Genomic DNA, 21,759 nt, shown 5'->3' with positions numbered 1-21,759 from the left:
TTCACATTTACAGGGCTGGTTTTCTCTTGGTCAATTTAGCTTTCAGACCTGTTCTGTGGTTTAGGATGCTTATTGACTCAATTTCATTGTTAGGTTGACCAAGAACATGCCTTCTGTCATAAATTCATAATATTGAAAGAACCAAATTTTCAAGTAGATGTTACCTCACAGCTTAGTGCTAAAGTCTTATTTTGTAGCTAGCTTGTTTCTTAGATACAAATGCTATAGAAACCTATACTGCATTGTACAGGGGTTGTGTCTGACAACATTTATAAAAGAACTGTTTTAAACTGTGGGAAAGAAATAAAAGTCTTTTTGAAGCCTAAAATAAGTCAGCCAGATAAAGCTTATAGTAAGAGAGGAGTACCAAAAAGTGTTTACATGGCTAGATTATTTCAACAATGAAATGTTAGTTGCAGTAAATAGTTATTGAACTCTGGTTGAGAGAGCTTAAACTCTTAATACAATGTGTGGTACATAATAACCACTCTCTATCTATTTGGTGGTAATATGGCATGTTATGAGCTAAGTATTTTACATGTATTCTCTTATACAATATGACACTATGATGCAGTGAATTGTTTTGCCTTTTACAAGTGTAGAGACTGAGTCCTGGAGAAGTTAAATAACTTGCCCAGGGTCCCATATGAGTAAGTGGGACAATATAGACTTGAATGCAGGCTTGACTTTAAAACCCAACATCTTATTCATAGGTTCTATTGCTTCTCAATGCTTTGCAACAGTTTGCAGAAGCCCTGTGATCTGCTTGGTAATTGTGAACAGCGTAGTAATATCCTTGTAGAGACCTCATGAAAAATAATGATGTTGTAAGTGCTTTGTTGTGACTGTGGCAAGTCATTCAACCTTTCCTAACGTCAGGCTTCTCACTTATCAAATGGATATAATAATATTTACTGTATACATTATTGTAAGGATTAAATCAGGAAAAATATATGAAGCACCCAACACACAATAAACCTTCAGTAGATATTATTTCCCCTTCTCTTTCTCTTTTTGTGCTAGGCACTGGCCATTTACTGCATGGACTATAGATAGAATATCTGTGAGGTTCTCTCAATTCAATTGGTAAGTCACTGTTAAATCATTTTAGTAATCTGATAAGACATAAGATGCCATTATAGTGGGGGGAAATTTAAATAAGAGACTCACTTAACAAGGACTTATTCTAATCATAGTCCCAAAAGGACTGCACCCTGTCATCCCACAATTCAACCAGATAAGGATGCATTTGCAGACAGTAACTGATAAATCTCTACAAGTCCTATAGTTACAGAGCCTTGGCCACAGGAGGCATTCAGTACATAATTTCTTGCTTCATTAATTCAAAGAAGAGGAATGAAAGAAGATATTGACCATCTTGACTTTATTTTAATAATTTTAATAATCAAATTGTAGAAGTCATTCTTTTATTTTTAATTTTCCCATAGTTTTCTAGCACATTGATTTTTGTTGAGACTAACTAGAACACTTAGGCATTGAATCATTAAACCAATCATCTGAGAATCTGGATGTACTATCTTTAACGTTAATTTGTATTTTATTTTATTTTTTAATTTGAATTCAATTAATTAACATACAGTATATTAATAGTTTCAGAGGTAGAGTTCAGTGATTCATCAGTTCTGTATAATACCCAGTGCTCACTGCATCACCCAGTAATCCCATTCCTCCACTCCCTTCTCCTCCAGCAATTCTCAGTTTCTTTCCTATGATTAAGAATCTCTTATGGTTTTTCTCTCTCTGATTATATCTTGTTTTATTTTTCTCTCTTTTCCCCTATGATCTTCTATTTTGTTTCTTAAATTCCACATATGAGTGAAATTATATGATAATTGTCTTTCTCTGATTGACACTCTTCACTTAGCATATTACCCTCTAGTTTCATCCACATCATTGCAAATGGCAAGATTTCATTTTTGATGGCTATATAGTATTCCATTGTTTATATATACCACCTTTTCTTTATCCATTCATCTGTTGATGGACATCTGGGCTCTTTCCATAGTTTGGCAATCGTAGACATTGCTTCTATAAACATTAGGGTGCAGGTCCCCTTTGGGTCATTACCAAACAAAGTTTGTTGGAAACTTTTCCTCTGTAGGTAATCAGTCTGTAAGAGTCCTGGTGCACCATCTGGTCCCATACTGAATCTTCAGCACAACTGGCTTGTTCCGTTCCCCCATAGAATTATCTGAATTATAGCTCTTATTTCTGAGTACTTGCCGTATGTCAGTTATATTTATTAGTTCTTTTCATAAGTGAAATCATTTAAATTCACAGTAACATTATAGGTATTTTACAGGTGAGGAAGCTGAGACCCAGAGAATGTAAGTACCTTGCAAAGTGTTCTACAGGTAGCAAGTGGCAGAGCTGGAATTCTGCCCTAGATAGGGTTCAATATAGATATTGTGATTTGCTTCTTTATTATTTAGCCTCTGAAAAAGTCAGGTGCTGACCTTAACCCCACACACAGCATTTTCAGGAACTTAGCCTCACTGCATGGACCCTTTCCAGTGACATCTGTGGGAGGAAAAGAAGCAGACCTTCCTTTGCCTCCCACGGGTCTGCTGTGGTCTGTTGGCATCACCTAGCTCATCGTCACGATCATTCTTAAAATGAGATGCAGCTGCTTTCTTCTTTAGCAAGGTTTATATATCAGTCTGCTCTCATTAAACCTCCCTTTTCTCTCTTTTGCTTCCTTTTTCTCTTCATGGGATTTTGTGGGTGATTAACTACTTGACTTCTGTGAAGACAACTGATTGCTACTGACAAAATGGTCAGCTGCTTAGGAAAAAAACCTCTTTGATGCTGTATTAAATTGACTATTATCTTCCTTTTTTTATTTTTATAAATTGAGAGCCACAGTAGTGATGGAGCAGCAGGATGACAGAATGTGGGGACATTACCAGTCCCCTCGATAATGGCCCTGCTACTTTACCTGGCCATCAACTCCTTCCTGATTCTCTCCCAGGGAAGCAGCAGGCCCTGAGGTCCCAGCCTGGGAGAGAGCTGCAGAATGAGGCTTCACAGTGGGGGTGAAGATTAAGCTCTGAGTGCCATTCCTGCAGAGGGTTTAAATGGTGCCAATTTGGGATAGATTTGTCCTGGAGGTCTGCTGAATTCCACCTTTTCTTTCAGTGAACACTAGTGATTACCTCTGAGTGCCCCCAGACCGCAGCTGCCCATGTGTCAAATACAAATGGCTCCAGCTAGGAGCTCATTGCTATCCCTTTGTTTATCGTGGGCTGTTCATTCTGCCTCCCCGAGCCCTTCATCTTCCTGGGCCACTTATGCCACTTTTGCTTGTGGTCTCAGATTCACACTGAAATGCTTTGAAAATGCAAGGGAAAACAAAGGTTTAAACCTGGGTAAAGGAAAATCACTTGGACATCTTTTGACTCAAAAGCTGCTATAAAAACTTAAATCATTATTATTCCCAAGGGTTAAAACAACTTCGTTGCCACCATGCTGGGTAAGAGGTGTTCAGGTTCTCAGCATGGCTTGGCTGACACCAGTGGCTGGACCAGCTACTGGTACAGTGGCTCAGTCTTGCTTGCTTTATAATTGTAAGGGGCTGCTTTCCTCACACCATACATAGAAAGCTATTTAATTAAGTTTTCTGTAAAAGAGAGAACTTGGGGATTATCTGTTGTTCCAAATCTGTGCCTCCCCCATAAGTAAAAAACAAATGGAATTCAAATTAAGTTTTAGATAATCATCTCTGATATTTATGCAATTTGTGTAAAAATGCTGGAAACAGATCGCTATGGATGTTTTTGGCTCTGGACATGTTCCATAGTCGATCGCTGATTATTTTCTCATTAAATACAGTGTGGCTTTTTGTTCCATTTACTCCCAGAAGTCAGAGAGGCAGCAGGAATGGAGTAGAGACTCTTGGGAGATGAATGTAAGGACACAGAACTCTTGCCCTCTTCATTTGTTCTATTTACAGCAATAGATTCCTCATAGACCCTTCCAATGAGAATAAAGCTGCAGCAATAATAGGAGATAAATGGTGTTTTTATGAGGAAAGGTCAAGGAATACAGAGAAGAAAAAAATCAGGAATTAATTTTTTTTAAAACTACATGAATCATTGTTTTAGAGAACTTAAGCCTAAAAAATTTGCAACAGGAGAATTAAATAGAAGTGGCATTCATTCAATTTACAAAACAGGCATTTATTGAATGTCCCACTGTGTGCCAGGCTGCAGAACAGATGAAAAGATTCAATCTTTGAGCTTAAAGAATATGCATTTTATACACATTTAAATGTGTAATTTTTTTGATGAAATGGGCTATTTTATTTCATTTTTTTCTTTGCTTTATTTTTAATTTATTTTTTACTGAAGAATAATTAACATGGTGTTATATTAGTTTCAGGTGCACAATAGTGACTCAATAATTCTGTGTATGACTCAGTGCTCATTATAAGTGTACTCTCAATCTCCTTCACTTATTTCATCCATTCCCCTACCTACCTGCTCTCTGGCAACCCCTAGTTTGTTCTCTATATTTAACAGTTTGATTTTTGGTTTGTCTCTTTTCCTTTCTTTGTTTCGTTTCTTAAATTCCACATATGTGAAATCATACGGTATTTGTCTTTCTCTGACTTGTTTCACTTAGCATAATACTCTCTAGATTCACCCACCGTTTTGCAAATATCAAGATTTCATTCTTTTTCATTGTTGAGTGATATTCCATTATATCTATACCACATCTTTTTTTTTTTTAATAAACATATAATGTATTATTAGCCCCAGGGGTACAGGTCTGTGAATCGCCATCTATACCACATCTTTATCTGTTCATCTACTGATGGACACTTGGGTTCCTTCCATATCTTGCCTATTGTAAATAATGCTGCAGGAAACCTAGAGGTGCATTTATCTTTTTGAATTAGTGTTTTGTTTTCTTTGGGTCAATATCCAGTTGTAGAATTATTGGATCATATGGTAATTTCTTAAATAAAATTTTATGTATATTAAATGTTCTTCCCAGGCAGGACATTGGAAGCTCACTAAATAAAATTAGGCCTTAGAAGCCTTAACTTCTCTACCTGCAAGCCTCCTCCCTCCTCATTCTCAAGCATTCCCTGCCCCCTCATGACCTAAACAACACAGGTTTTGACTTATAGGGTACTACTAAATGCTCCATTTCAAATGCAAAATGATGTAATAGGAGTGCAAGTGTTCTGAATCACTGTCTCAAAAACCTCTTTGGCCCCCACACTTTGAGAACTCAGTGCTGGTGTAAGCTAGAAGGGTAGACCTTTCCATCTGCTAGATTTTTGTGTCTTGAAAACCATACTTGGCTCTCCTATTTTGGTTTACTTTGTTCATATTTCTAAAAAAAAAAAAAAAAAAAAGTGACTTTATTGTCCTTTACCTCCCCTGCTCTTACTTTTACCAGACAGTTACTTTAATCATTGAGTTCTTTTGGCTTATAGTAACAGACAATTTAATAGTGGCTTAGGGATTTATTTATTTTATACAGTAAGAAGTTCAGAAATAGGTTGATCAGGGCTGGTGTGATACTTCAGTGATGCCATCAGGCACTAAGTTTTTTCCATGGTTTGCTTTGCCTTCCTTTTTATGTATGCCTTTATCTTCTTGATTCTTGCCTCATTGTTATAAGATGGCTGTCACAGCTCCAGGTAAAATATCTGCATTACAGTCAAGAAGTGAGGAAGGAGAAAGAAGAAAAGGGTTATGACAGCCAAAAGTATTATCCATTTTTTAAAGGTCAAGACATATCAAAGCTCTCCCAGAAATCCCACCTAATAAATGCCTCATCGTTTGTATCTCAGAACTGTATCACATGGTCTGTAAGGCAGGCTGGGATATTCAGGGATGATGGTAGGTATTGAGTTGCTAATCAGCAAAGGAATGGCCACACTGTGGTCTTAAATCACATGTGGTACTCAAATTGAAAAGGGTTGGGGAATCTAACTTTGAAGTGAATTAATATTAGTCCTAAAGTCATAATGATGTTCTCTCATCTAACCAAAAAAGTAATTGCCATAAGACATCAATACTTGGGGGAGGGGGGAATTAATTGGGATTTCTTTCTTTAAAAAATTTTTCTAATTAATTAATTAATTAAATAATTTAAGAGAGAGAGCACAGAGGAGAGTGAGAGAGAAACCTAAGTAGATTTCAGGCTGAGCATGGAGTCAGACATGGGGCTCTATCTCACAACCCTGAGATCATGACCTGAGTTGAAACTGAGAGTCAGCCACCTAACCAACTATGTCACCGAGGTGCACTGGACTTCTTTTTTTAAGTAGTAGTTTTCTTGAAATTAAGAGAACATAAGCAAACATTCTTCAGTTTTCATCATAGATCTCATTGGAACAAACTAAAAATAAAAGATGAATGTGAGACAGATGAACTTAAAAAGAAATTGAGCACTGATTCCTGTTAGACTGGCCTTGACTTCTTTAAGGCCTTAAAGACTGTGGGCTATTTTAATTTTCTGACACAAAATTTTCATAATATTATCAATAGTGTCTTCATATGCTTCTTTTTCTTTTTAATTTAATTTTATTTTTTCAGTGTTGTGAGATTCATTATTTATGCACCACACCCAGTGCTCCATGCAGTACATGCCCTCCTTAATACCCACCACCAGGCTCACCTACCCCACCCCCACCTCCAAAACCCTCAGTTTGTTTCTCAGAGTCCACAGTCTCATGATCTGTCTCCCCCTCCAATTTCTCCCAATTCACTTTTCCTTTCCTTCTCCTAATGTCCTCCATGTTATTCCTTATGCTCCACAAGTAAGTGAAACCATATAATTGACTCTCTGTGCTTGACTTATTTCACTCATCATATGCTTCTTATAACCAAAAGATATACATTTACTGATGAAATGAACTGCTAATTTTTCTTCATCACAATGACTCAATTTTAGTTGCTAGATAACAAAGAAATTAACAAGAGCATCCAAATTTTCTATTTTTTTTTTTTTGGCATTAAACCAGATGCCTTTAGTTATGGAACAATTTTCATGAAACTTCTTTTGCCCTATTAAATGTACAAATGAAAGATTTCTATGACATGTACACTATCTTTCTCTTCTGCATCTAACTTTGTCTTCTTTGGATCAAGAAAGATGGTGCTTCAAGATTCAGAGAGATTAAATTTGAGAGTGACATCTTCTTGGGCACCCCAATCCATCACATCAGAGAACCCAATTACCTTAGTGATCATTGACTAACTACTGGTAAGAGAATCTCCAAAATGCCGTCCTTCTAAGCCAAGGCCAAAGTACAAATAAAGCTTTCAACTAACCAGAGCATGCTACAGTTTCAGCCTCTATTTGCAAGGAGATACTTTATAAGTCTGCTCCTCTGGTTTACTGCTTATTTTTTCAACAGAAGGACCAATACCAGGGAGTGATCACTTGGCTACCACAAACAGGTCTTAGTGCTTGTAAAGCCTACATATATCACCATCCTTACTTGAACTATTTCACCCATCGCCTCACAGAAAAGGAATTCAGAGAGTTTTCTCTGTTTCTAGATTAAAATCTTTCTGGGCCTCCAGGCTGAGAAGTAGGGAGAGTCCCTCCTCAGCTGATATGTATAGCTGTGAAAATTCAGACCTGGAAGACTAAGGGGCTTTTGAGTCACCAGGAGTGGGACTTTCCAAGTCTCACCCTGGTAATGTTTTTCTCTAGAGATTAGATTTTTATACAAGAGAAGAGATGCTCAGCAGTATATTTCTTACGCTTTAAAATAGGCAGCAGTGCATTGTAAACTACTGAGACTTTAGTATTTGATGAAGTAGGTCCTTTATTAAAAAAGAGGCATAGGAAAGTGCAGTGATGTACCCAGCCCCTAGAGCAAATGAAAGGTGGAATGAAGTGTGAACTTAGGACCATGGTTCTATCTGTGAAGAGTAATATAGTGTCTGTTTTCTTACTTGTGATCACCTATTTGTTGTGACAGATGCATCATTGAATCCAAAACACCCATCAACTCATCTCAGATCTTTCGAAGAACACTGATATTATTAAAGTCATTTAACAAAGACTTATTGAGGCAGCTTGTTCTAGGCACTGTGCAAGGTGCTGGGCATACAAAGATGAGCCAGACATATCCATTTAGGAGCTCATATCTAGAAGAGGACTGTGAGGACAGACATTTAGAGCAATAATTCAAACACAGGATGATCTGGGTCCAAATGAGGGAGATGTAGACAAAGCATTGTGATGTAATCTAGTATAATGGTGAAAAGCATGAACCCTGACTTCAGAATTCCTCTTTCATGTCCTAGACTCAACTCAGTAGCACTGTGATCCTGACAAGTCACATAGGTTTCTCTGTGTCTTAATCTCCTTACTTGAAAAATGTGCACGATAATAGTACTTACCACTTTTTTGTGGAGATTAAACAATGGACCATATATAAAGTACTTATAACACTGGCTAAATTCATAGTAAGTGAAATATGAGTTTTGGCTCTTGTTATTATTACATGGAACCCCCCAAATAAGGAGCTCTACCTTCCTCTGCTGGGGACAGTTCTGTAGAATAGATGATACTTGACCTGGGTCATGAACAGTGAGCAGATTATCAGAAAGGACTACCGAAGATAGGGACCCTCCAGGAAGAGAGAGAAGCATGGGCAAAGGCACAGTAATTCCATGTGGCTGATGAAAAGTCTGTGACTGGGATGGGGGAAGGAGAGAGAGTAAAGATGAAGTTAGGGAATCGGCCTCATAGACCATGCAAAGGAGTTTAGACCTTAAAATCCTATACAGGAAGAGCAGCTGTGAATCCTTCTAAGTAAAAATCACATGATCTAGTTTGTGTTTCTGAAAACTCACTATGTAACCATCATAAGAAGTGAATTGGAAAGGTGGGAGTATGGAAGAAAACTTCAACCAATCTTTATTCATTGTTTACTAAGTTCTGGGCATTAGAAATAAAAACAGATGTAGGCAATTCTCTTTCCTTTGAAAGACCTGGAACCTGTCTGAGGGGCAAAGATACATGCACTTAAATGCAGCACAGTTTGATTAAGTATTATTCTGTAGTACATCCAAAGCAACATAGGACCACCAGGGATGAAACAATTAATTCTGTGGGCGGATATGTGGGGGTCACAAGACATTCATGAGGAGGTGGCATACTAACGGTATAATCACGTGGTGTGTTCATGGACTAGTTCACATCAAGAGTGGTTTGAGATAGTGTGTACATGGGAGAACATGTAGAAAAGAAAAGTGAGTTTGAATGCCATGTGAATTGAGGGTTGTCTTTATGTATAGGGAGTTGGAACTATCAAAGATTTCTAAACTATGGAAAAGCATTATGGTTGTGGGGAAAATCTTAGGCTTTAGAGACTGATAGACTTGAGTTCAAATCCCATTGTGATTTTCAAACTGTATGACTTTGGCAAGTTCACAGAATCTTTCTAAATCTCAATTTCCTCATGGGGATGGTAATAGGATATACTTTGTTTTGTAGGTTTTAGTGAGAATTAAATGAGTAAATAAATACATAGAAATTACTGAGAATAGTGCCTGGGAGGTACCTGACACTGAATAAATCATTGTTACTATTATTTTAATTTTATGTGGTTTTGAAAGATAGTTGTGGCAGGGGCATGATAACATAGGGATGAGAAGCAAGAAGACTGGTTAGGAGTTGTGGAAGTCTAGGCCAGTGGAAGGCATGAATGGGCAGGAGGAGTCTCTAAACAGATGAGATAGATATGCTTGATGTAGCTTTCAGTGACAGAGGGGACAGGAAGGAGTGTGCTAGGGTGGAAATCTGATTGGAAGATGGTGGGGCAGGGGCTTGGGACAAAAAAAGAGAGAGTGAAGTCTATGCTAAAGATGACTCAGCTTCTTGATCTGGGTGCTTAAGTGGATGGTGAGGCCATTACTTGAGAAACAAAAAAGGAAAAACTCTAGGTTTGGAAAGAAAAGAAAGTGAATTAGGTTTTGGATGTATTACACATAAGTTGTGTGTAGGCAGCATGATAGAGAGTTGGGGGTCAGGAGAAAAATTTAGAAATACAGTTCTAGATATGAGAAGAGAGGTCTGGGCAGGAGACATGTATTTTGAGATGATTCATCTATATATCATGGGTTGGCAAACTTTTCTGGGAAAGGGCCAGATAATGAATTGTTTAGGCTTTGGGGGTCATACTGCATCTGCTGCAACCACTGGACTGCCATCTTAGCAATGTAGCAGCCAAGAACAAAACCTAAATGAATGGATGTGGCTGTGTTCCAACAAAACTTTACTGAGACAGGCTGCTGTCTAGATCGGTGCATGGGCTGCAGATTGCCAGCCCAGTTATAGGTGGCAAGGATACATGACGATGATCTTGTGTAAAGACAGGAAGTGATTAAATTGGAGACAGCAGGTGCTGGAGCACGGGGGAACACCAGCATTCGGGGTCAATGGATGGATAGCGGCCAATGAAGTCACGGTTGGGTCGGGCTGCCCTGGCTATAGGCCTTCTGAGTGTCTTTCTGGTAGCACTAGGATTTATAGAAGACACTGAAACTAAACATTCATGCCCTGTTTAATTAATCTTAAGGGAAGGCCTGTCAGGAGGTGGTAAACAAAAGAGCGATGTTAGCATTTTAACAAGGGTGCCAGCATGCCCACTTTATGAGATTTAACCTCATGTCCTGAACAAAGTTTCTTTCATTTATTCCTCTCCGTTTTGTCTTACATCTCATATTTTTTCCTCCTCCCACCCCTTCAATGTCACTTCTCCTCCTCTGTCACCCCCGCCTCGCATGTGCCCACCACAGTACCAGGTGGGTAAGATGATAATCATCGAGCCAGCTATTATGAGCAGTATAAACAAATGACAAATCTCTGGGTGCAGGAAAGGTAACAAGAGGCTGATCAGTAGTTCCAGTTATCTTTCCTTCATGTTTATTGCAGTCTGGTGCCGTTATTTCTAAGGGCCTGACATTGATCGACAGCTTCTATTAAGGCCTATCCAGGGCAGCTGGATTGAACAGATACATTAAATAAAGCAGTTATTGCTTTTCATTGCCTTTCCGTAAAATATCACTGCTAAATAGCTTCTGCCATCAGATGCAGTTAGGTACATGGTTTTAATTTGAGGGACTGCTTTATAACACTGCACAATTGACACTGGCCTTTGTTTCCCCTACAATAATGATTGTGTACATCCTGGAGAATTGATGGGCTGTCCTTTTAGGTGGTGTTGGGAGGAGGGGGGAGGAGTGGGCTCCAGCTTTGTTGTTCTCCCTCTCTCTCTTTTACACATGCCAGGTTTGTCACTTGTTTGCAGCCTGGGCAGGAACAATGTCAAGCGAGGGACCTTATCTCAGGATGTTGTAATGTAGGGACTGTAAGCCTTCGCCTGGAGACGAGATAAGCGCAACCTTACAAGCCTGGAGGAAGACAGGGTGGGGGTGGGAGTGTGATTGAGACAACAATGGGAAGCTGTCAGGCACCCGTTAGCTACAGCTCTTTCTGGTACCACAGAAATATATGCATGTGGAACAGTGCATAACAAGCATGAAAATAAAAGTCTGGAATGTTCATCTAATAATGATGTATTTGGAGCAGGATTATGCTGCCCAATGATATTCTTGTTTTATCTCTGGGCTTAACGCTGGGGCAGCTGTGTGCTTTGGCACAGTCTTCTGTCCCTCCTTTTGTGTGCTGCATATTAATCCTTTATTGAAGTAATTAAATGTGTGCTTAATGGCAATGAGCTGGCAGAATGAACGTACAATTGAATTAGCAGTTATGATTGGGAGCATGCTACAAAATGAACTAAATGCAATTACTGTAGGCATTTCTTTCTCCAAGTCGAATCTGGCTACATGACATGACTTAATCAGAGGTGGTTAGATACACTTACTCCCTGATCCTCTAGTGGGTTGTCTGAATTTTAGTTAGAGCCCCTTGCCCCACTCTTATTCAGATTCTGTCAGCAAAGACTCCTGATCTCAGCTCTCTTGCCAGGAGGATAAGGTCTGACTTTTCAGAGAGAGAATGCAAACTAAGAGCGACATCTTGAGCAGGATTCTCCCGGGTGAAATCTTTTCTGATCACTGGTCCAGCTGTTTGTCTGGTTAGTGAGAGCTACAGCAGGATGTGGCATGCTTTGTGAACTGAGGGACAGCAAGTGTTCCAATATCAGCAAGAGAACTTTATTTGGAAGATGAACTGTACTTTCAGCCTCTAGCTTTTTAGCCACTAATGTGACTCCTGGGTAGAAGGTCACCCTTGAATTCAGAAGCCTCCAGCAGAGGACATCTAGACAGATTGTGCACTTCTTGAGGACATACCTGGGCAGGCACTGAATGCTTGCAACACATTGCTCCCTGGAGAACTCTAAATAAGAAGAAATGACTAATGTGTTATTATCATCTTTACTTAGAGCTTTGTAACTGCTCCTAAATATTAGTTCAATTGATGGTTCTTAATCCTGGCTGCACAAGAGAATTCCCTGGAGTACTTTAAACATACTGATGACCAAGTCTTACCCCTAGAGGTTTAATTGTCTGGGGTGGGGTCAGGATATTGCTAATTTATAAAAAGTCCTAAGTGATTCTAAGTATACTAAGAACTGAGAAGCACTAACTTGGCTAGACTAACTTTACTTTTAAAATTTTTATTAATCTGCTTTCCTACCTTTTTTTGGAGTGCTCCTTGGTACTCTGCAACACATACACACACACACACGCTCTCTCTCTCTCTCTCTCTCTCTCTCTCTATATATATATATATATATAGGAGGGGGGTACTTGAGTCACAGGTGTATAAGCAATGGTGGATGTCAGCAGATCAAAATGGGGTACTAGATAATGGTTGTCTTAATCTGAAACATGAAATTATAGCTTCTTCTCATCCCTATGTTGATCTTTGAGCTACTTTGGAAACTTGGTGCTAGGATTTATAATCCCATCAATTCCTGACCTCCCAGATCTGTCCAACAAGCAAGGGCTCTCATTAGTCGTGCCCCCCTGTTTTGCTTAGAGTTATTTACCAAGAGGCCAATCAATAGTCTGTGAACAGACAGTGGGATGCAAAACCCTCATCAATCCATTCCGTTTTCTATTCTCAAAATGGTGGATGGAAGCAGGAGGGGCAGCTCACTACAAAGCAAAAGGAAAAAACCCATTGCCATTTTGAATACCTAAAATGTACATTTTGTTTTATTTTTATTTGAGCATAATAATGCAGGATCCCTCATCAGTGGGAGCTCCTGGATCTATTTTACAGCCTTCATTCTCTTTCCCAGGGCCATAAATGAAACCCTTTCAGCCCTAATGACCACAATGACTTTCCTCGATCATGTTATTGCTACTTTGGCACATTTATTGCTTTCACATGCACTAATGGATGAGTTTGGATATGTTAACAATTTATATATCATTTGATCCTAAAAAAGAAACCCTACTGAACTAACTTAGCCCCCACGATTGAGTAGCTTTTAAGGAGTATAAATGAATTTAATGCTTTAGAAAGAGCTTCTGTAAATTATGAACATGACACCTATTACATTAAGCTGCATTAAGCATTAATACATCTTCATTACTGGCAAGTTGCCCAAACCTCCAAGGTTGAAAAAGCTGCCTGAAATTGTTCAATGTGACAGTCACCTAGGTCAAGATTGATGGTTCTTTTTTGGGGTGTATGAGGGATGCTTATTGACTAGATCCCTCTTCTGCTTCCAGACAAAGAAGTGTAAGTGGTGTCAACCACAGTTCCCCAAACTATGAGTTTAATGGCCAGGCAAGAACTTTTGTATTCTTGGTGTGCTGTTCCATTATCATTACTGGGAGAGGTTCTTGGTTAGGGAGACACCAGGTATCTCAACCTTTTAAGCTCAAAGACTGAGTGGGGGACATAATGTTTCTTTCTGAGAGAGTTACATGTGATTCCTATTATTATTCTAAAGTATAAAATTATTAACGACATTTATTGATAATAATAGGTACCATTTCTTGAACGTTTACTATACGCTTGCACTGCCAAATTCTTTGTGTACTTTATCATTTAATCCCCTCAATGACCCTGTGAATTAGATACTATTATTTATTGTTCAAGGGTACTGGTTTTCTAGGGCTGCTATAACAAAATACTGTAATCTGGGGGGCTTGAAACAACAGATATTTTCTCACAGTTCTGGAGGCTACAAGTGTGAAATTAAAGTGTTGGCAGGGCCATGCTCTCTCTCTGAAGTTTCTAGGAGGATGATCTGTTCCATTCCTTTCTCTTAGCTTGGGGTATTGGCCAGGAATCCTGGCATTCCCTGACTTGTAGACATCTCCTTCCAATCCCTGCCTTTGTCTTCAAATAATATTCTCCCAGTGAGTCTTTGTCTTTTCTTCTTATGAGGACACCAGTCATATTGGAATATGGGCACATCTTCCTCCAGAAGTACTTCATCCTAACCTAACTAATTACATCTGCAAAGACCCTGTTTCCAAGTAAGGTCACATTCTGTGATTCTGACTGAGAAAGAGAGAATGATGCCTTGAAAAAGAATATTCATTAGACTAAAACATATGGCAATTGTGAAGAAAGGGGCTTTATTTCAGTTAGACAGAATTCATTAGTGGAAAAAAACTAAACAATTGTGGCACTTAAAGTATATTCTGTGTGACCAGAGTGGTGGGTTACACTTGGAACTACTAGGGTATTACTAAATATAGACACATTTCTTAAGCTCTCAAAGATTCTATAGGTTCAGCTCTATTCTAAGTGATTTTGAGTGAGGTTATAGGTCAACACCATCAGTAACTGTAGACCTTAGCATGTGCCTTGAAAAGTCTAGCCGAAGACCAATTAGTTTGGTCTTGAGTGTGTGGTTCATTAACAGAGAAATAATTTCTTTTGATGAAGGTAAAAATTGCCAGCTGAAGCTGGGTGAGCAGAGATCTGTGTATTTTACAAACTTTTATTCAATATTTTTAGTTTTTTTAAAAATTTTAATTCCAACATAATAAACATACATTGTTATATTAGTTTCAGATGTACAATTAGTAATTCAAGAATTCTATACATTACTCAGTGCTCATCTCAGTACATACACTCTTAATCCCCATCACCTGTTTCACTCACCCCCCCCCCACCACCTCCCATCTGGCAATGACCAATTTGTTCTCTATGTTTAAGAGTCTGATTTTTGGTTTGTCTTTTTTTTCCTTTCTTTGCTTGTTTTGTTTCTTAAATTCTACATATGAGTAAAATCATATGATATATGTCTTTCTCCAACTTATTTTGCTTAGGATTATACCCTTTAGAAAAATCCATGTCATTGCAAATGGCAAGATTTCCTTCTTTTTAATGACTGGGTGATATCCCAGTTTGTGTGTATCATATCTTCTTCATCCATTCATCTATTGATGGACACTTGGATTGCTTCCAGTCTTGCCTATTATAAATAATATTGTAATAAACCTAAGGGTGACTTTATCTTTTCAAATTAGTGTTTTCATAATTCTTTGGATAAATACTCAGTAGTGGAATTACTGGATGATATGGTAATTCTATTTTCAATTTTTTGAGGAACCTCAATGCTATTTTCCACAGTGGCAGCATCAGTTTGCATTCCCACCAATAGTGCAACAAGGTGCCTTTTCCTCCACATCCTGCCAACAGTTGTTGTTTCTTGTGTTTTTTATTTTAGCCATTCTGACATGTGTGAGGTCACATCTCATTGCCATTTTGATATTCATTTCCCTGATAATGAGTGATGTGTCTTTTGGCCAACTCTGCATCTTCTTTGGAGAAATGTCTATTCATATCTTCTTCCCATTTTAAAAATTGGATGATGATGATTATGATGATGATGATGATTGGTGTTAGGTTTTATAAGTTCTTTATGTATTTTGGATACTCTTTTTTAGATATGTCATTTTTAAATATCTTCTCCCATTCAGTAGGTTGTCTTTTAGTTTTGTTGATTGTTTCCTTTGCTCTGCAGAAGCTTTTTATTTTGGTATAATCCTAATAGTTTATTTTTGCTTTTGTTTCCCTTGCCTCAGGAGGCATATCTAGAAAAATGTTGCCATGACCAATGTCAGAGAAATTACTGCCTCTGTTCTCTTTAAGGACAGTTTCAGGCCTCACATTTATGTTTTTAATCCATTTTGAGTTCATTTATTTATTTATTTTAACATATAATGTATTATTAGCCCCAGAGGTACAGGTCTGTGAATCATCAGACTTACACACTTCACAGCACTCACCATAGCACATACCCTCCCCAATGTCCATAACCCAACCACCCTCTCCTTACCCCCCTACTCCCAGCAACCCTCAGTTTGTTTTGTGAGATTAAGAGTCTCTTATAGTTTGTCTCCCTCCTGATCCCATTCCTTTTGATGGCTGCATATTATATATATATATATATATATATATATATATATATATATATAAAATATATATAATCTCACATCTTCTTTATCCATTCATCTATTGATGGACATCTAGGTTCTTTCCATAGTTTGGCTATTGTGGACATTGCTACTATAAACATGCAGGTGCACTTGCCCTTTCGGATCACTACATTTGCATCTTTAGGGTAAATACCCAGTAGTGGATTGGTGGGTCATAAGGTAGTTCTATTTTCAACTTTTTGAGGAACCTCCACGCTGTTTTCCAGAGAGGCTGCACCAGCTTGCATTCCCACCAACAATATAGGTCACCATGACCAACTAGGATTTATTCCTGGGCTGCAAGTTTGATTCAACATCCACAAATCAATCAATGTGATACAATACATTATAAAAGAAAGAACAAGAACCATATGCTACTCTCAATAGATGCTGAAAAAGCACTTAACAAAGTACACCATTCTTTCTTGATCAAAACTCTTCAAAGTGTAGGGATAAAGGGTACAGACCTCAATATCATCAAAGCCATCTATGAAAAACCCACAGCAAATATCATTCTCAAAGGAGAAAAACTGAGAGCTTTTCCACTAAGGTCAGGAACATGCAGGGATGTCCATTATCACCACTGCTATCCAACATAGTACTAGAAGTCCTAGCTTCAGCAATAGACAACAAAAAGAAATTAAAGTCATCCAAATCAGCAAAGAAGTCAAACGCTCACTCTTTGCAGATGATATGATACTTTATGTGGAAAACCCAAAAAACTCCACTCCAAATCTGTAGAACTTTTAAAGGAATTCAGTAAAATGTCAGGATATAAAATCAGTGCACAGAAGTCAATTGAATTTCTATACACCAACAACAAGACAGAAGAAAGAGAGATTAAGGAGTCAATCCCATTTACAATTGCACCCAAAACCACAAGATACCTAGGTATAAACCTAACCAAAGAGGCAAAGAATCTGTATTCAGAAAAGAAATTGAGGAAGACACAAAGAAATGGAAAAATGTTTCATGCTCATGGATTGGAAGAACAAATATTGTGAAAATGTCTATGCTACTTAAAGCAACCTACACATTTAATGCAATCCCTATCAAAATACCATCCATTTTTTTTCAAAGAAATGGAACAAATAATCCTAAGACTTATATGGAACTAGAAAAGACCTAGAATAGCCAGAGGAATATTGAAAAAGAAAGCCAATGTTGGTGGCATCACAATTCCAGACTTCAAGCTTTATTACAAAGCTGTCATCATTAAGACAGTATGGTACTGGCACAAAATATAGATCAATGGAACAGAATAGAGAGCCCAGAAATAGACCCTCAACTCTATAGTCAACTAATCTTTGACAAAGCAGGAAAGAATATCCAATGGAAAAAAGCTTCTTCAACAAATGGCGTTGGGAGAATTGGACAGCCACATGCAGAAAAATGAAACTGGACCATTTCCTTACAGCACACACAAAAATAGACCCAAAATGGATGAGTTTATTTTATTTTTATTTTCATTTTTTTAAAGATTTTATTTATTTATTTTACAGAGATCACAAGTAGGCAGAGAGGCAGACAAAGAGAGAGGAGGAAGCAGGCTCCCTGCCGAGCAGAGAGCCTGATGTGGGGCTCTATCCCAGGACCCTGAGATCATGACCTGAGCAGAAGGCAGAGGCTTTAACCCACTGAGCCACCTAGTAGCCCCGAGTTTATTTTTTTATATGGTGTAAGAAAGTGGTCCAGTTCCATTCTTTTGCATGTACTTTTACTTAGTATTGATAATAAGAGGATGACCTCCAAGACTCATGGGAAGAGACAGAGGAAAGTGAATAAAAGCATAAAGTTGCTTTGATAGAAATGTGCAGAGCATATTGAGGGAATTAGACACAAACTGGAGTTGGGCTGGACTGCATGGGTTCAAATCTTGGTTCTACCAATTTCTGGTTAGCAGTTATTAGATAGGTTAAAAATAACCTAAGTCTCGATTTCTTGATGTATAAGTGAGATAATAGTATTTGCTCTATAGTATTATTTTGAATACTAAGCGAGAAACCACCTGTGAATACTTTTTTTTAAAATAGATTTTATTTATTTATTTATTTATTTATTTACCAGAGAGAGAGAGAGAGAGAGAGAGAGAGAGAGGGCAAGGGAGAGAGCACAAGCACAAGAGGTGAAGGCAGAGGGATAAGCAGGCTCCCTACTGAGCAAGGAGTCCAATGCAGGACTTGTTCCCAGGAATCTGGAATCATGACCTGAGCTGAAGGCAGGCCTTTATCAGACTGAGCCATCCAGGCATCCTGAAATCACTTGTGAGTTCTTAAGGACTTTTTTGGTCATTAGTGACAAACCCACTCCAGTTAGTTAAAGCATAAAAGAGAATTCATTGGGTTTTGTGACTTGGACACCAAGTCTGGTGTCCTTTGGCTTTAGCCACAGGGCATTCAGGTGCTCAGGGATGCTGCCAAGATACTGTTTTCATCTTTTGGTTCAGATTTTTATAGTAGATGTCATTCTTAGGCAGATTTTCCCAGAATAATGGCACAAATGCCTAGTAGCAGCTCTAGAGTCTACCCTAACAGTGGGAAGCTACTGCTGCTCTACCACTAGTTCTTGCAAAAGTCCTGGAGAGGAATCTCCTTGACTAGACTTGTCCTTCTTGATCAGGAATTGAGAAGGGAGGTGGGAGTAACCACTAGGACTGAGGGGGCAGTGGTTGATGTTGAGCAGGTGGAAAACATAGGTTTACCGTGTAAACTTGGAGAGCATATGATTCTTATTATGGCCTTTGGGAATGTTATCTATTATCTATTGTCTATTATTATCTTTTACTCCTTTAAATATTCCCAACTAGGTGCTAATCCTGTCCTTAACTAAAACTGGTCTTTAAAATATGGCAGTTATCAATAGAATGTGAGAAATAACTGTATTTGAAATAAAGAAAAATATAATTTAAAAAGCTTCAAGTGTCTTTTGTAAGAAGGGTCCAAAGAGGCAAAAACTTTCATCCGTATCTCAGCTATTTTCTACCCATAAAATACAGAGAAGAAAAAATAAATTATTGAATTATGTTTCAGCTTAATCATGCATTTTCCCTCTTAAACAACTTTATTTTTCTGTCATAGAATGGATAATATCTGACACTGATATAGTATGTATTATGTGCCAGGCATTATTCTACATGGTTTATATATATTAATTTATTTAATACTAAGAGATTGGTTTTATTATTATTGCCATTTCACAGAGTGACACATTTGAGTCACAGATATTTAGGAACTTGCCCAAGGTCATGTACCCAGTAAGTGAATGAGCTGGGATTCAAGTCTAAGCTGCCTAGCTTGGGAGACCATGATCTTCATCAATATATTATATGTGCTCATTTCAGATAGTGTGAACAATATACAACAACAAAAAGAGCTCCTTTAACTGCAGCTACTGATAATTTAGTATATTTCTTTCTTCTCTTTTGTCTTTTAACTCCTAGGTTCCATTTTTTTTTTTATCTTTGCAATTGAATTGTGTGATGCTGAATACTTTCACATTGCCTTTAATTTACTTTATAGTATATAAATATTTCCCCTTATTATCATATAATTATTTTAAGTAGTGTTTTAAATGCTTGCTTAATAATTTAGCATGTAGGTATGAGGAATTCATCCATTATTTTGATTGGATTTTAGATTGTTTCTTTTTTTAAAAAAATTTTTTAGAGGAGGAGTCAAGATGGCGGAGAAGTAGCAGGCTGAGACTACTTTATGTAGCAGGAGATCAGCTAGATAGCTTATCTAAAGATTGCAAACGCGTACAAATCCAACGGGAGCTCAAAGAGAAGAAGAACAGCAATTCTAGAAACAGAAAATCAACCACTTTCTGAAAGGTAGGACTGGCGAAGTGAATCCAAAGCGACAGGAAGATAGACCGTGGGGGGAGGGGCCGGCTCCCGGCAAGTGGCGGAGCAACGGAGCACAAAATCAGGACTTTTAAAAGTCTGTTCCACTGAGGGACATCGCTCCAGAGGCTAAACCAGGGTGAAGCCCACGAGGGGTCAGCGTGGTCTCAGGTCCCGCAGGGTCACAGAAGGATCGGGGGTGTCTGAGTGTCGCAGAGCTTACAGGTATTAGAACGGGGAAGCCGGCTACAGAGACAGAGCCGAGGAGTGAGCTCTCAGCTCGGGGTTACCTTGAACCGGTCGCAGGCTCGGTGAGCTCGGAGTGCGGCTGGAGGCCAGGGAGACGGGAGTAATTGGGCGCTGTTCTCTGAGGGCGCACTGAGGAGTGGGACCCCGGGTTCTCAGCTCCTCCGGGTCGGAGACCAGGAGGCCGCCATTTTCATTCCCGTCCTCCGGAACTCTACGGAAAGCGCTCAGGGAACAAAAGTTCCAGAAAGCAAACCCGAGCGGATTACTCAGCCTGGCCCCTGGTAAGGGCGGTGCAACTCCGCCCGGGGCAAAGACACTTGAGAATCACTACAACAGGCCCCTCCCCCAGAAGATCAACAAGAAGCCCAGCCAGGACCAAGTTCACCTCCTAAGGACAGCAGTTTCAATACCAAGGAGAGCAGCTGAATTCCAGAGGAGGAGAAAGCAAAGCATGGAACTCAAATGGCTTTCTCCCCATGATTCTTTAGTCATGCAGTTAATTTAATTTTTTTTTCTTTTTCAATTTTTTTTTCTTGTCTTCTGCTAAAATTTTTTAAACTTTTACCCTTTTCTTTTTTAATGTTTTTTAACTAGTTTAACTAATATATATATTTTTTTCTTTTTTATATTTTTTCTTTATTCGTTTTTTTTTAAATTGTTTTTTTTCTTTTCTTTATTTCTTTTGTTATATTTTTACCTTTCTGAACCTCTTTTTAATCCCCTTTCTCCCCCCTCACGATTTGGGATCTCTTCTGATTTGGTTAAAGCATATTTTCCTGGGGTTGTTGCCACCCTTTTAATATTTTACTTGCTCCTTCATATACTCTTATCTGGACAAAATGACAAGGCGGAAAAATTCACCACAAAAAAAAAAACAAAAAAACAAAAAAAAACAAGAGGCAGTACCAAAGGCTAGGGACCTAATCAATACAGACATTGGTAATATGTTAGATCTAGAGTTCAGAATGACGATTCTCAAGGTTCTAGCCAGGCTCGAAAAAGGCATGGAAGATATTAGAGAAACCCTCTCGGAAGATATAAAAACCCTTTCTGGAGAAATAAAAGAACTAAAATCTAACCAAGTTGAAATAAAAAAAGCTATTAGTGAGGTGCAATCAAAGATGGAGGCTCTCACTGCTAGGATAAATGAGGCAGAAGAAAGAATTAGTGATATAGAAGATCAAATGACAGAGAATAAAGAAGCTGAGCAAAAGAGGGACAAACAGCTACTGGACCACGAGGGGA

The sequence above is a fragment of the Enhydra lutris genome, unplaced genomic scaffold (genome assembly GCF_002288905.1).
Source record: "Enhydra lutris kenyoni isolate GAN:26980312 unplaced genomic scaffold, ASM228890v2 scaffoldscaffold3, whole genome shotgun sequence".
NCBI lineage: Eukaryota > Metazoa > Chordata > Mammalia > Carnivora > Mustelidae > Enhydra > Enhydra lutris.
This window is presented reverse-complemented; position numbering follows the sequence as displayed.